The following is a 17,825-nucleotide window of genomic DNA, read 5'->3' as shown; positions in this document are numbered from 1 at the left end:
GGCACAAACACGTATACTTGGGGGAGGGGGGGGGCGGCAGCTTTAGTCCCAACATAATAAAGTTAAGGGGGATCAGCCCTCCCAATCACCCCGCCCTCCCCCGGCAGAAGATAAAATATCACCAAAAACATCCTAGTCTACAATACAAATGTTATTTGGCTCCCTCCTACAGTTGCAAATTCTTCAACACCATTTCAAGAGTGGCAAAATGTAGCCCCTCCCACCCCCCTTAAATTTAACACAATTTCTCAATCAGTGTCCTGCACTTACAGCCCTTTCGTGGACGACATATCCTCTTAGCTCCTCCCTCCCCCTCCCCCCTTCCAGTATAAAAAAGGTATAGTAGCACACCATATCTTATGGTAATAATTCAAATTGATTTAACCGAACAATCCCATCAATAGGCTTTCCTTGGGACAGTAATACCTTTTCCACACCTTATGTAAATTTATCATAAATGTAACACAACAGATGTCTATTTTCAAGTTATTAAATTAAAATAACCTTTTCTTTCTTTCTCTCTCAGTTTTTTCTTCTTCTTTATGTTTATCTGTCGGTCAAAACGCCCTATATGTTAGTTTCTCAATACATAGTAGATTCATAAGTATCCGTTTGTGGAGTTACCATGCATTTATCTAGGTCCTCGAGTACAATATCAAGGAAGTTATGCCTCAACATTTCCCCCCTTCTCAATCCAGGGAGTTGCTCAATCCAACCTTTTGCGTACCTCGTTAAAAAAAAAAGTAACAGAAAAGGTTAAGAAACAAAGAATATTGACCTCCAATGACGCTTAACCCAAAATCAGGTAATCCAGTGAAAATGAACAGGTGGAAGAATTTTCTTGTAAAATCTTAACAAAGTTTGATCTTTTAACCGAGACTTCTAATAGTACTTGCAGCTATTTTTTATTGTTTGTCGGTCACGCGTATTGGAAAACCAAAGGGTGAGTATACCTCGATAGGAACCGCCCAACCGTCTCGGATGCCCAAGGATATCCATTTTAATTTCCGCTTAACAATAACACATTTCATAGACAACAAGAGGTTGGGGGAACTAGAAGAAGACGAAGAAAAAAAAAGAAAAAGAGAGAGAGGGGCGAACATCCCTTGGAAATATACGTACATATGTTTAAACAAGGATTATACATGAGCAAGTCAACACAAGTTCTTCTTGTAGGCAAATAAGAAGAACACGATAGACATTATATTGATCTTACGCAACCAAAACTACGGGTGCTTCTAAAGGTCACCATATAAAGTAACTTATATAGCAGGGAATTCTTCTGGTGCTTGAATTTGCCTTAATGTTATGGTATCTTTCACAGGGACGCTTTAAGCATATACGTAAGGAATAGGGGAATTATCTATCGTGTGATAACTTACTTTGGTTGAAACTTGCGAAATTTACGATTTGCAGTGTGGAATTAACGTCCCGAGGATAGTCCTGGTGAAAATGTATCTTTGTCTGTTAAAAGAGCCACATATAGTTTTCTAAGAATCCTGGGTAAAAGTTTCATTCAATTCCTATATATATTCTATTCGAAGTAACATTTCAAGTTGACGTGTTCTTGTATACCAACAGTGGACTTGAAGCAAGCAGGAGTGATTTCATAGATGCACTCTGACACAATTTGGATTTTTAAGTTTTGATTTTAATTTTTAATGTTGTTTCAAAATCTATAATACCTCACTATAATACACACACATATACTCTCAATAGATGCAACTCAAATATATACATACACGGTGATACATAACAGCCATTGTTTTATTAATAACTTCACATCCCCTTACATATAGGTAAAGTTGGCACCCAATCCAATCCAAGATGCTAACAAGTATACGTGACAAATTAAACCAATAGGAAAATGCTACTCTCTCTCACCAGGGAGTTGTTCCATAACAACTCCCTGCTCCCAAATTATAACTACCATACCTGCTTGCTTTCAGGATACTGATAATAGCTGTGGCAGTTTCAATTATCGGTATCTCAAAATAGCTATGTAGGAATCACTTTGCAAAGTTCACCAGGATATACTGGTTGCTCAGTTTCAGCACTTTAGTCAACAGGAGTTCACCAAGCGAACAATCTAGTAGCAGATCTCTGACAGAAGTGTTAATTAACAGTGTTTCTGCCAACATATATTACGTCTAGTCTACTTATCTCGCTGATCGACTTACATCATGAACAATATATATATATATGAGTGTCCAAAGTATATTGACAACACTTTTACGCAATTAAATATAACACCGCTTTACTGCCTATCAAATGTGATCTAAGCTTTATATGTGTATATATATATATATATATATATATATATGTATATATATATAATGTATATAAATATATATAAATATATATATATATATATATAATGTATAATTATATATATATATATATATATATATATATATATATATATATATATATATATATATATATATATATATATATTTAACAGGAAATGTCGAGGGCAATATTAGCTCTGAGGAATGATATGTTACAAACAATAGTGACGAAGAAGTGTATATCGCCAATCAGAGCTTTAACGGACAAATAACATTCCAAAAATGGAGCTCACTGTATCGGGAACAGCTTCATCATTCCACCATCAACTCATAATGATGGAAAGGTGTTCGACGCACATGCGTAGCCAGTGGATGGGTGGTGAGCGGGGGAAGGGGAATGGGGAAGGGTGTGGAATTTCTCAGGGACAAAGCGCGGACGGCAAAAATTGGCAGAGACCAATAAATAGCCATGATGGTATATTATACTTCGATAGGTTACTTGTTTTTATGGCACAGTGTGAAATACTTCTCACAGCTTCTTTATGATACATGTTGTAATGTGGTGACGCCGACAGTGTCCGCTTGGCTGAGTACAGCCTGAGTCTCTCGTTCATGTAGTTTCTATACTGTGGCGTGTACTATACTACGGACACGTAGGACCTATAATCCACAAATCCGGACCAACCAACTAGATATATGAGTTGACCTGAGTTTATAGATATATGCACCTCACGTACTAATTCTCTTCAAGTACATTTTTAATGTTGTTACTATAAGCCGTACTAGAGTACTTTAATGTAACAAAGAAAGTGATTGGATACAGGACCGACTAGCTACAGGGGAGGGGATGAATAAGAGGGGGGGGGGTACGTGCCCTCTCCAGAACATTAATCATATCAGAATTTCATGTAAATCTCTATACTTTCTTATAAGAGATTCACTCTACACTAAAACATCACGTTGGTCAAATAGTGGAAAGTGAATATTTCTTTGAAATATTCACAAACATGCCAAATATAGTTTTTAAGGTAAAATTTGCTCTTCTATTCAATCACCGTCTCACCGTCTGTTATATATATTTCAATATAAATACTAAAAAAAAAAAGTAATAATAATAATAATATTAGTCAAACTTGGCTTAGGCCATAATATAGGTTGGGTCACATTTGTATAGTTAAGTATAGGCACTTTAAATTTCTATCGCTATATGCGCAGACGACAATTTATTTTAGGAAAAGGAAAACTTGCAAATGACAGATAGTTTGCATTGGGTTTCGAAAACTGTAAACACTCACTTCAACGTTGATGACAAATTCGGCACAGACATATTCTTCTTGTCCTTATTATAGGTAATAGGCCTATACCTGACTCTTCAGAGAGGCCCATGCATGCTACACGCGGCACTCGCAGTATGTGATGAAGTGATATCAAGGACTTGTTGCCTTTGGCCTTAAGTTGTGTTATAGTTAAGAATAATGTTATTATCAGACTGGGATTCAAATTTACCCCAATGGCATGCGCATAGGGGGTACCCGGGGCAGGGGAATGACCTCCATCGCAATCATTAGCCAGGTGGGGGGGGGGGGGGGAGTGTGCGTTCCGTCGGATTATATTGTTTTCATAATTCAACAGTATTTTTCCCACCTACAGCTAACCTTGCGTGTAGACCTAATTATAAACTTAATTTCATAGTCTAAGTGTGCTTCAGAATGCACCATCCATTATCAGCTTTAAGTTTGTCTAGGGATAGGACCCCCCCCCCCACCCTACATATAAGACGCAAAAATCGACCCCACAGCCACTCCGTTCATTCATGAAATTTTTGGATTCGTCTACAGCTCGTTCATAAATGTTCGTTTATCTTAGTCGGGGAAGTTTGAAATTTGCCTTCCTCTCCCGCCCCACTCCCTTACACCTCCCTACCTTTGAAATTCTGTGCACGTCACTGAATCTAACGTACATGCCACTCCTATATGTTTGTGAAACTGATTTCTAACAATCTTAATAATGACAAATGTCACTCATTTGGGGGTCAGTCAAAAAATGGTATATTAACATTTGTAATACTACACTATAAATAATTCTATATCAAATAATATAATATTTAAAACACGTGTTTCCTATGCCTACTTGCGTGAAGAATCTCTCTGAAAGAGAGGGCCATATTCCTAATGTAACCACACCCTTAATTAGGCTATATTATAATATATATATATATATATATATATATATATATATATATATATATATATATATATATATATATATATATATATATATATATATATATATATATATATATATGTATATATATATATATATATATATATGTATATATATATGTATATATATATATGTATATACATATGTATATATATATATATATATATATATATATATATATATATATATGTATATATATATATATATATATACATATATATATATATATTTATATTTTTTTTAATTTTTTTTTATTTTTTGCCAGCTAATATCAAACTTTCTCTCACATATTTTCCTCTCCTGAAATTCGTGATCAACTAATACCTTCTTTTTCTTTCCTTCGGCTTTCTTTCTTTAAATGAATAGACCGCAAAAACATTTATTTTATATCAATCAATATAACATGTTAAAATGAAACGACCTTCGTACGCGAGCCATCTGGTACTATAAAAACGTACTCCACGTATAGAAAGTATATCATTCCATTTCGATATCTTGTAAATTCATGACAACTTCTGTATGTTATCTATCACGAGGTACTTCTCAACGACAGGTGGCTAATGACTGTTGGTAATTACTATACATTTAAATACCCAAACTGGTTCAGAAGTAATATCGTGATATATCTGGATACAAACCATTATTAGTTTTTAATATATCCTTGAAAACAATCATAATAATAATTTTATGTGTGTGTATCACGGTCGTAAAACATCATTACGTAGTTACTACGTCAAACAATGAGTTATTGGCTATCCTTATTCTGATTCATTTGGAATGTTTTCAAGCAAAGTCATTTCTGATAGCAATCTTGTAATAGATTTCAATTTCTATACCTATTACAACATGTTTTACGAGATTAGTTGAAATTTTAATACGAGGAGGGTTATACTAATGGTATACTCTTGCATCTTCTGCCCCCCTCCTCCACCGCCCCCCGCACACCCCTGCCCCTCTTAGCGATTTATTGAGGTACATGCGATCTGATTCTCCGCTGTCGTATATTTATTCTCATGATTAATGACTTGAATCAGTTATTCCGGCACCTGGAATTAAAATTGTACTCATAATCATGATGGATTGGCAAGCCCGCTTTGATTACGACATGGCAGTCAAAAAGCATTACCGTAACGGACGAGTGTATACTAAAAAACAACTTCGCTTTACAATAGAAGTGGGAGGATGGATGATGGAGAATGGAGAATGGAGGATGGAGGAGGGAGGGGGGGAGGAGGGGGAGGGAGGAGGGAGGGAGAGGAGGGAGGAGGGAGGGAGGGAGAGGAGGGAGGAGGGAGGAGGGAGGAGGTAGGAGGGAGGGAGAGGAGGGAGGATGGAGGAGGGAGGGAGAAGAGGGAGGAGGGAGGAGGGAGGAGGAGGGAGGGAGAGGAGGGAGGATGGAGGAGGGAGGGAGAAGAGGGAGGAGGGAGGAGGGAGGAGGAAGGAGGGAGGAGGAAGGAGGGAGAGGAGGGAGGAGGGAGGAGGGAGGAGGGAGGAGGGAGGAGGGAGGGAGAGGAGGGAGGAGGGGAGGAGGGGGGAGGGGAGGAGGGACGAGGGACGATGGTGAAGAGACTACCGTACATATCTATATGATAGACATGCATGGGAGGCTAATTGACAGGATGCACCGTGTCTCAGTTTTGTATAAATGAAATAGATTTATTCATGAATATTCATTAATCGGGATATCGAGAATGCGTATATGTGAGCAACGTTTTCAAAATAAAACCGTTGTTATCAGAGAACAGGATACGGTCATGAAGTTGTTGCTGACGACTGCATGTTATGTCCTATCCTGGTATTTTCTTCTGCTTTGCTTGGGATTTCGTAACTTCGTTATATAGTCTGCCTTTTTTATATTGGAATCGACCCCTTATAATACAGGGGGTTCCTCTTATATTAATACACATAAAACATATAATAACCTAAGACTATATTAAACAAACCCCCGTGTACAGTGTACACTCGTTGCACATTTGATGACAGCATTTATGGAAACTTATAATTTCGTCACGCCTTAATGAAATCTCTTGCAGATTCGTCTTGCCTTTTTGATGACACATAGAAAAGTAAAGCCAAAAAACGGAAGGATTTTCACCTTTTCAGTTCCTACATTAGGATTCCCATGCGACACACGATATGCATATAAGTATGAAATAGCTTGGACCATCATTCAGTCGGAATGGTTTTTAATAATTTCCTCTGTTATGATGGTACTGACTATATACACGAACCTCAAAAATCACTTTCGGAATAGGTCGTGAAAGTCTCTGAGGGGGGGGGGGCGGGTGGGGGGGTTGGATGTCTTGGAGCGGAAACTTAAAGGTCAGTTATAATACATAAAATAACAGCGGAATGTTATAGAGTTTGACTGTCTGCATGAGCGCTGATATCTTTTTTTTGGTTGTTGAGTCGTTGCAGTATATCGTATTACCACATGTATAATTCAAGATGAACATAAAGGAGAACATTTCTTTCAATGTTATACAGTAAAAAGTATTTCAACATACCAGTGAATACTATAAAAAAGGACCATACCATTTCTTCATGGGGGTGCTAAATTGATCTTAATGCATTAAATATGTGTAATATTGTTTAAACCCAGCAGAGATAGATAGAGAGAGAAACCGTGAATGAAATTTTTTTTTTTAACTTTTTTTTTTCAAGGAGCGTAATGTCTTAATTGTTTCTGGTATTGTTACATATTCAACAGTATCGAGTCTTACTCAGAACAAATTACATTTCACAGTGATGTGATATGTTTTGCTAGCTGTGATGTGCTTTTCATATATACTAAGGAATCGTTACATGTGGTGGAAGAGCGTGGGTTTGTTTCCTAGGTAGGCGGTCCTATCAACTATCACGTACACGTTGCCATCCTGTATTCAGAGTCTTCTTCAATTAAATTAGATTGATCAAGGTGCCTTCAGTTTGTAAGACTGCAGGGTTGTTGAAATTCGGATGTAACACTGCAGTTACTCGATTTGAAAAGGATGATTTTAGGCACAGCATCAATTTTGATATAGCCTATGTTATAGGCCCGTTAAAAGAAATACACTTCTATCAGTTTCAAGAGTGTGTTGATGTATCACTTTTACTAACTAAGAAATGACCCTTTGAAAACAGGCGAGGCAGTTAAAACGACTGGACTGTGTAGTCTAATATACAGAACGTTGTTAGGTCAGCTTCTCAGATGAAACAATAAACTCAGTTGAAAACAACCTATAGATATTCATGAAATCAAAATGACATGCTTATTAGAGCAAAGGATGTTGAGTGCCATCCAAGAATGGTCTGTTGTTTATATGAAGTTAACAGAACATGTTTTGGTTACGTTATTTGTCTTTATGAAACAGAGGATTAACATGAACTAATTTCAGGCCTGTACCGATGAGATGATGCCATCATCAAGGTAGCCTTAAAGGAGTATTCCCAAAATTTATCTTGTTTTAATAGTGAATATCGTGCAAACCGGAATAGCTGTAAGGCCATCTCTGGCACTGAAAGTCGCCTGTGTTTCTTGGACTAAACCATATCAAGACTAAAAGTCATCCTTTTAAAAAAAAATTGTTGCTGTAAGGTCTACTTATCTTGTGTATGCTTGTTGTAAGTATAAGCCTCCTATATGTTTACAGTAAGTACACATCTTGTGTAAGCTTGCTTTAAGTATAAGCCTCATATATGCTTGCAGTAAGTACACGTCTTCTGTATGCGTGTTGTAAGTATAAGTCTCCTATATGCTTACAGTAAGTACACATCTTGTGTATGCTTGCTTTAAGTATAAGCCTCATATATGCTTGCAGTAAGTACACGCCTTCTGTATGCTTGTTGTAAGTGTAAGCCTCCTATATGCTTACAGTAAGTACACATCTTGTGTAAGCTTGCTTTAAGTATAAGCCTCATATATGCTTGCAGTAAGTACACGCCTTCTGTATGCTTGTTGTAAGTATAAGTCTCCTATATGCTTACAGTAAGTACACATCTTGTGTATGCTTGCTTTAAGTATAAGCCTCACATATGCTTGTAGTAAGTATATAATTAGCCCGTCTGTATGTTTGTTGTAAGTATAGTTCTCCTATATGCTTGCAGTAAGTACAAGCCTTACATATGCTTGTTGTAAGTATACTTGCATTAATACAAGTCTTTTGTATATATTTGCCATAAGTATAATATTTCTATATGCTTGCTGTAAGTATACACACCGTCAACAATATAAGCCCTTTTCTATATGGTTGCAGTATAAGCATACTGCTTGCAACATGCTTGTGATCTTGCTCTGTCAAGCATCCCCTTTTGGGGGGAACTTCTTGTTTTATTAACTAAAGCCGAAGGTTCACGTCACATATTTTACTGCATCATCTAAATACAACACTTGAAAGGAAGTTTCAACTAAATTGAAAAGAAGAAAGAAAAAAAAACACGTCCTGCTGTTAAAATGTTAGTGCACCAATTCCTGCCATCTCGTTGATTAGAAAATCGTAAGACCGTGAGTAAAAAGGCCTGTGAGATTACTACGCACGTCTCAAGAAACTAAATTTTGTTTTTCGACCTATTATTCGACAATTTGTCATAATTATGTCGTTCTTACGATTTTTATGACCAAACTTTCATCTAGTTTGGGTAATCTTCTTACGGACTCCTTTAATATACAAACCGAGCACCAAAACAACAGAAATCTTACAACTTCACTTCTTTTTGAATTATGAAATAATTTATAAGAGAGTAAAAAAGGATTCGTGTTTCAAATTATCATCCTCAGGGTCAATAAAAAATAAATATGTGATCATTACTTTGAGGGTAACGAAAGTTTTTTCTTCGTCATAAGGGGATTTATAATCATATTATAATCAATGCGAGGGGGGGGGGGGTGGAAAGGACAAAACCGAATTGGACAATTTGGAATGAAAAGTAGAACAACAGTCTTACAATGTATTTCATTATTTTAAGCTGCCAAGAAAGTTTGAAATCATATATAAGAGTTGGTTAGCATCATGTTGGATCTCTAGAGTAAGGCAAAATATGTCACCAAAAACAGAACTAGTATTGTTCGATACAGGTGACAAACGCCTTCAGTGGAATTACGACCTTCCTTACCGGTTTCGAACCTCTGGACATACAGTCAGCGTCCATAGCCTAGTTAGTTAGGGTGTCCGCGTACAAAGCGGAAGGCCCGTGGTTCGAATCCTGGTGGAGGCTGAAAATTTTTCGCTGTTCTTGATTTTCCAACTCATTACGATTTTCATTTATATATACATATATATATATATATATATATATATTGTTTGCAAACCCCTAGACAGTGTTGTTATTTAAATTTTCATCCATTCATGGTAGCTATTAATCATAACCTCTCAAGGCCTTAGATTCATTAAATGATCTATCCATTGGTTTCACTAATGATTATATGAACGTGATACCCTGCAGCTAAATTTTCTCTCACAAAGTTATAACGTGTCATGAGGAATCTGTTTGTCTTATAGCTGATCTCAATTCTTTGACTAACTTATCAGTTCTTCTCGTTAAACTATGCGGATAATGTTATTTTATGCCTATGCCTCTGCTATAGATATTCAGTTATTGGCAGGTATAGTGTGCACGCCGTAAACATGGTAAAGTTGGTTTGCGGTAGTAATATAGTGTTTATTTGAGATACAACACGTTTTACACTTAGACATATGTTAGAGAAACTGTTTTACGGTTGTTTGCGGTAGATATGTGTTTATGATCTAGACTGAAGGTGTGTGTTCTTAAAGTGGAGAGTGTGTTACCGTATATAGATAGTGTTGCAGGTAAAGATTGATTATGATAGATACCGGGATAGGATATATTCAGAATATATATATATATATATATATATATATATATATATATATATATATATATATATATATATATATATATATATATATATATATATATATATATATATATATATATATATATATATATATATATATATATATATATATATATATTCGTGCGTGTGTGTGTTACTGTGGGGATATTGTTTAAGTTAGAAGGTATTTGGGGTTTGACAGGTGGACTTTACAGTCAGTAGTGTATGTTTTATGGTAGTTATTGTTTAAGGTAAAGAGTATATTTATGATCATAGTTCAGATTAACGATTGAGAGTGTTTTACAATAGTCAATGCCACTGACAGGGTTCAAGAGCGATTTTTATTCGACGGTTATATGGAATTCTCTCTACGTTAAAATCACGTTTTTAGGCAACGTGGGCGACCTTTCTATATATTTTTTTTTTCATCATATGCGTGGGCAGGAACCTGCTTTTTAGAGCCTTTAAACAGTATAGGTTATATATGCTATTTTTCCATATACCGCAATAACCAAATTTGGCCGTTTTGGTTGACTTTTGTTTCTTGAGAAAAGAAAAGTAGGTAGGAGCACAAGAGGTTTTAATCTACAGATTATATGTAATTAATGCAAATATTTTCTCTCTGTCTCTCCTGAAAAGAAACCCCTTTATTCATCCGTAAAAAAGTTTCTCATGGATTATTTTATTGTAGGCGGGTATTAAATGGTAATAAAACCGAGCTTAATATGAATTCATCAATATGAGCCTATAAATATGCCATTTAAAAAATTTAAAAAAAACGATATCCATCTTAACTATGAATTACCATGTTTAATGCTTTATTCATTTATGATATTTATTTAATAGTCCTATAAACGTTGTCTCTTAATGCAAGGGAGCCTCAGAGAGCCAAAACCCTCTATGAGAGGCCATTAATGTCTTTTGAAAATTTACAAATACTGAATATAGAGGGTAACCGTCTGACTCTATTCGTTCTTCTCTATTTTTTTGGGGGGGGGGGGATGACTGAATGCAACGTACATTATCATTCTAGTTTCCTGAAACATAATTTGCTTATACCGAAATAAACCAGTGATGTCACTTTATTTGGATATGAAGAAATGTGCACTGTATTGAGCACTGCAGGTTATCTCATCCTTAAATAAAACCCAAAGTATTTCATAGTTCAAATTATGAAAATTTTACAAAGTCATCATTTCCAACCTAAGCTTTCATTATCAGTAAATTGGCTGCACGAATTATTAATACATTGCACATGAATTAACTTATAGGGACTTCGACAATTCGTCCTTATGGTAGGCAGTTCAGTATGTAGTTAATACGACCTTCTGTTAACTTACAATCAGGCGTTACTTGCTACGGGAAGCCATTTGAGTTTGTAATACCAAATCTTCAAATATTTAAAGACGGCCTTGAAGAATGTTCAAATAAGTTTTAATTTAATTTACAGAAAGTGGACATATAATATAATTATCGAAACATTTCTTCCGACCGATATAATGCTGAACTTTTGCTGGCATTGTGCATGGCAATGCTGAACCAATAACAACTATAACATTGGCTTTTGTAATGTTACTCTGTGATTGCAGCCATTATAGTGACGTCAATAGCAGCAACGCTGCTAGGCTGATATAATGTAACTGAAGTAACACATCAAGTTACTTAATGCTACAAACTATGCTTCATTTGAAGCTACTAATTCTGACGTCATTTTCCTGATTCATTAACAGACCCATTGCGAAATGCACCCCCATCAACCCCGTTCCCCACCCTTTTCTTCAATACACCACTGCCGGCATCACGGCGGGATCACTTATGTAACGTCGGTAATGGCTTTGGCTGCAATTGTTCTGTTACCATGCATAGTATCTGAGACTCCCTTGTGTATATCTAAACGTGTAGAGTGTATATTCGTGCAGCCTTATCATAACTCGATCAAAGCACAAGTTGATCTATAGCTCTGAAGAACACCAAACTTCACTAGCATCTTCTCTCGGCTTCCTCACCACTAGAGACGTTTTCTTTTTTCATTTTCTTTGTAATCCGATGGGGTTGGTGTTAGTTTCTGTGAACAATTTCAACCTATGGGACTGGGAATTATAATTAATCGCCCGTGGATCGTTTGCTCGCAAAAGGACATCGTGGTTTAGATAGAACCTATACATGTATTCTTGTGCAATACTCTCTTGGACTCTCTGGGTAATCTTTTCACTGGTGAAATTAGTCAAGCTCCCTCGAGAGAGTTTTTCCCTCTCGGCTATATTCTTAGTTTCCGTGTAAAGACTCACAGCTAGCTAAATGATTCAGAGATTAGAGGTACCGTGGTCTAGCGTCTCCTTAATGTCTTATTTTAATGTGTACATGGGATTAAGAGTAACAACATCGGCAACAACAGATGACTTAACACGATGACATTAAACCATGAAACAGGTGACTCTGTGTCTACTTCATGTATACAAGGACTAACTTGATGGAACAGTCACGAATGCAATACCACGTACAAGCCAAGTTTAGTATGGAATTCCAGCTTCTCTATCTTATCTATCTATCGACCTATATTTATATATATATATATATATATATATATATATATATATATTATATATATATATATATATATATATATATATATATATATATATATATATATATATATATAATTATATATATATATATAATTATATATATATATATATCAGTTTAGTTCAGATCATCAGAAACCAAACCAAAGATCAAAACTTCAAATTAAATGCGGCAAATTATAACTGTTCATAATTAATGAAAAATAAGTCATAAAGCATGAATCTATTTAGGAAAATCGAAGAGAAATTGTAATTTATCGGTGTCAAAATATTTCCATTTAAAACTACGGGTTGTCATTTGTCTTGGCTGCAGAATGATACAGGGTGTGGCCCAATTCCATATATATACAGAAGCTTTGATCAAACATTTACGTGGAATTTATATATTAAACGATACTTTGTTTAAGGTGTTCAAATTGTTGTCAGTATACGAAGATATTAAAAAAAAAAAAAATATTAACAATTGACCGAGAGTAAACTCTGGTTAACCAACAGCATTTTTATCTATCTATTATATGATCCAAGAAACATCTTCATGAACTATATAATTGTAATAAAGCGAAAACTTTACAGGGGCATTGGCTTTAGGCTATCATTGCGCGTCTCCCAGAGGAACGGGTACCGGATATCTGACGAAGAGATCGCGAAATTTTAAAGGTTAAGAGGGGTTCAGCAGCTTTTTGTCAACAATGACGTAACAGATGCTATCAATATTCTGCTGGCATTGTTTTTTCAATCATATTATGGAATTTCAAGGTATATTTTTGTGTGTGTAATTTTTCAAGTTCCTCTCTGATATAAGTTGTTGGCTTTATTAATATCAAATTGGCTATATCGTTTTACCGCGACGTCTTATTTCTAGTACAGTAAGATTAATGTTCCACATCCATCTGAGAAATTGGTCTAGAATTATGTTTTTATAATTTTTTTTGGCAAAAATATATGCATCATGATAACTGTCCCGAAAAATGCAAAGCAAAGTATCGTCATAACTACTTTTACAGGTAAAGTGAAAATTACAAATGCGAATAAACCACTAGCCTTTGAATTTGGTAGCAGTACAATTATGGTTCTTGGACTATTTCGTTCTTTATGTAAAATGTATCACTGAAGATTGAAAGCATGCTATATATCAACATTGGTCCGATTGGCAATAGTAAGAAGATTTTAAAGAGAAATCAAATTTGACAATACATTGAGCCTGCTTTGTTAAAGACCATCATCTGACCCCCTCAAACACCTACAATGATCATATGACGCTTCATTACCATATGCTGTCATGCTATGTGGTCTCAGTGAATGCAATCTATATTCCCGTATGTATACCACTGAAAAAACGACCAAAGTGAGGAAAATAATTCAAACGTTGAAAACAATTTCCACTTCTTTGCTGACAAATGCAAAACGAAAGAAAGAAAGACAAAAAGAAAGAAAAACAGACAGAAAGACAGACAGACAGACAGAAAGACAGATAAACAGACAGACAGAATAACTGAAAGACAGACAGACAGAAAGAAAGACAGAAAGACAGATAAACAGAAAGACATATAGACAGATAGACAGATAGACAGACAGGCAGACTGACAGACAGACAGACAGATAGACAGGCAGACAGACAGATAGACAGAAATACAGAGAAACAGAAAGACCGACAGAATGAAAGACAGAAAGACAGACAGACAGACAGAAAGACAGAAAGAAAGAAAGAAAGACAGACAGACAGACATACAGAAAGAAAGACAGACATACAGAAAGACAGAAAAACACAAAGACAGAAAGACAGACAGAAAGACAGAAAGACAGACAGAAAGACAGACAGAAAGATAGAAAGACAAAGGACAGAATGAAAGAAAGAAAGAAAGAAATATAATTATATATTTTGTCGATAACATTTTGAACAATGCAATATGCCATAGCAGGGGCTCAGTTTGTCTATATCAAACTGATCTATCTTGTCAGTTACAGCACGAGTGTCATAATTTGATGTTTAACGTCATCATTCTTGATTTGTTCTGACATTGAGATGTCTGCAGATCAGAGATTCTTTACGTACAATACAAGTACAACTCGCCTATACGACACCTTTAGTTATGAACGCACGAATTTCCCTTTAATTGAATCGGCGGCCGAGGACGTGAATATGAATAAACTGAAATGAACGTCCGAGTCACCACTGAGATAATGTTGATTTAATCGTTGGGATAACTTCCGTATCAAAAAAAATAATTGTCATGCATTAGCTAGCTGATGGGCTTGTTGTATATGATTGTCATAGAGAATAAACACCTTTTGTTTTTTGGATGTTAATTTTCATAATTTCTGTGTTGCTCGGTTTTATAAATTCTGAGTTCATACTAACATCCTCTCATCGTTCATAGTTCCTCAGAGAAAGCACCGTGACAATGTAGTTTCGTTACTTCATTGATCATAGAAATATCTATGTTAAAACTGAGGACTTTGGCTAAGCAAAACACCTGTCGTTTTATATAAGAATGAGATTTTTAAATGTCAGCAATTCCAGTCATTTTGAGAGCCACTTTTTTTCCAAGACGCACATGTATTGTATGTGGTCTTATAACATCCCTGCCACAAACATTTATCATAGAACATGAACCTAAGACGATTATCCAATTTAAACTAAAAGCAATCTTAAATGTATATCTACTTAGTCGTTTAAGCCCCAAATCTTCACTATAGGATAATGTCATGAGGTTTGCAATTTTCATCCGGCATAAATGAGGGGGGTATGTTGCGTCGATCCCTGGGGGTTCATATGTAGGTTGATTGATTGTATATCAGATCATGTGTTAGGGAATACATATATCGACCTTTTAATTGAACCCTGAAGGGAGTTCCGTGCTTGATCAGCAGTCATTGGATGATTGTGTTAACAGTCAAAGTAGCTTTCAAATCTCTTCAAAGTTTGATAAATAATATTTTATAACAAATTAAGAGAGTTATGCCTGTGTTTTTTATTCTAGACTTGCATTAATTTTGTTTTTGTATGTACCGTTCAAAGAATATCAACTGAAATGTTTCAGCTTTTAAGTTTGTAGTAACAATACCAAGAAGCAAACATTTAGAACGATTTACTTCGTTATTAATATTAATATTTCATGAACTATGACTCTTGGCTTGAAATGAAGTTAATTATCCTGGATGTTAATTATATATGTTGGATTGGCTGTTTCTTCGAATCGAGCGTCATTGATACGAGGTAAGAGTATTGAGCTGCAGTTTTCATCACTCAATTGCCTCGGCCCACACAAATGGCTTTCCCTTCTTAAGCCATAGAGACGAACTGTACACAACCTAGCGTAACTTATCAGTTGCCATGGACGCGCGAAGCAACTCATACAAAGATACACTATACGCGCTTGTCAATGGTATGCGCGCAGCGGGTGACGGAGTATTAAAAAGTACACCAAGGGATATCTGGTAACTTTCTCTATTAAAATATTTAATTAGATCTGAAAAGATATGCCACACATCTTGCGCCTAGGAGAAACTTGTGACTGAGTGAAATGGTTTTGTTTACTCAATGTGTATATACTTATGGGTCTACCTATACGTTACACGTGTGGTTCGTTAGTAAGGAAGATGGTGACGTGTTCCCTGTGTGGAGCAAAGGTACAGAGCGATAGGCTACCTAAATAACTACCATCAATTTACTTAAAAGTAAATTTTGTAATGAAAACTTAAATACAAAACTAAATACAAACTTAAATACAAACTTAAAAACAAAATACCAGTTCGAGTCACTCAAAGATTAATGTATGTCGTCCAGTTACAGAGTTGTTGACAATAATTGACAATTCATAATCATGCACGTTAAATATGAATCTAAGAGACTGACTTCGGTCAGCTTGCGGCTTTGATAAGCTAATGAGGCTTCTTCGCGAGTTCCTGCTTGCAGGAGGATCTAAAATACATACATCCATACACACATACATACATACATACAAACTTGAAAACATAAATCTCGCAGTCAGTTCACAGTTACGTAAATGGTGAGAGGATTTGGAAAGAAAAAAAACTGTTGGTCTAAACAAATTATTAATTCAGTGACGCGAGGCATTTAGTGCGTATCTCAGAGTGTAATGTAACGAACATCTTGTAGGTGTCTCATGATGCCTTATAATTACAAAAAAAAAACACACAACACCAACACAAACACACGCAGAAACACCAAACGATGAGAACGCTGCCTCAAGTAACATGTAGTTCATTCACCCACCTCCTCAATCTCGCTTTGCAACCTCCCCTTCCCCCTTTCCCCGGTCTATGTAATATAACCATCACTGAATTTTTTTCTCCTCTTCTCGAAGATGTTAAGGTTTTATGGACCAAGCGTAAATTGTTATGTGAGCTAAGCCTTCAGCCTATCACTAATGTATAAGTTCAACGTCAGCCAATCACCAGTGCAATATTTTGATAAGCTTGAACCATTAGATCACAAATGCTCCGTGCACCATTCGATTAAAATCTAACTGCACCTTGTGGTTCCAAAATAACCAGGCTTGACAATTCTATTTGTTTTGCTTCCGATATCTTAATCTCATCCTCAAATACCTAGAAATGATGATGGATGCGTACCTTCTGATGACATCAGTCTGAAGAGATTCCCAAAGGCACCAGTCTGACTGGAGACTCTTAGAGAAATATTCATTAATCATTTGACTTAAACACTTAATTTCACATCATGATATATTTACGTTGAAAATATTTTCTTCTCTTTGAAAACAAACCACATGACAATAAAATTAAATAATTTTGGAATTCGATCACCCGCCTATGGTCGCTTGTTGGCGCTATCTTACGTAGATAGCGCGATTGATAAAATACTTAAGTGGTATACTTGAATACCGCATGACGAAAATTGTTCCGAGCGTGAGG

The 17,825-nt window shown here is 35.7% G+C and overlaps 1 protein-coding gene and 1 long non-coding RNA gene across 9 annotated transcripts in view; one reads left to right on the top strand and one right to left on the bottom strand.

Annotated features, from left to right (window-relative positions):
- LOC139973391 (uncharacterized) overlaps positions 1 to 17,825 on the top strand; it is a 219,508-nt gene that overhangs the window by 31,721 nt on the left and 169,962 nt on the right. The gene's annotated exons all lie outside the window — the stretch shown is intronic.
- LOC139973378 (QRFP-like peptide receptor) overlaps positions 1 to 17,825 on the bottom strand; it is a 46,339-nt gene that overhangs the window by 18,503 nt on the left and 10,011 nt on the right. Inside the window, exon 1 of one of the 3 annotated variants that reach the window (XM_071980016.1) lies at positions 1,383 to 1,440. The exons of the other annotated variants lie outside the window; for them this stretch is intronic. The gene's annotated coding sequence lies outside the window, so the exon portion shown is untranslated. Of the gene's footprint in view, positions 1 to 1,382; positions 1,441 to 17,825 lie in introns of those variants that run through there. 3 annotated transcript variants of the gene reach the window in all.

This window comes from Apostichopus japonicus, chromosome 9 (assembly GCF_037975245.1).
Source record: "Apostichopus japonicus isolate 1M-3 chromosome 9, ASM3797524v1, whole genome shotgun sequence".
In the NCBI taxonomy this organism is placed as follows: domain Eukaryota; kingdom Metazoa; phylum Echinodermata; class Holothuroidea; order Aspidochirotida; family Stichopodidae; genus Apostichopus; species Apostichopus japonicus.
The sequence above is the reverse complement of the archived record's forward strand: the minus strand, read 5'-3'. Positions and strand labels throughout refer to the sequence as shown.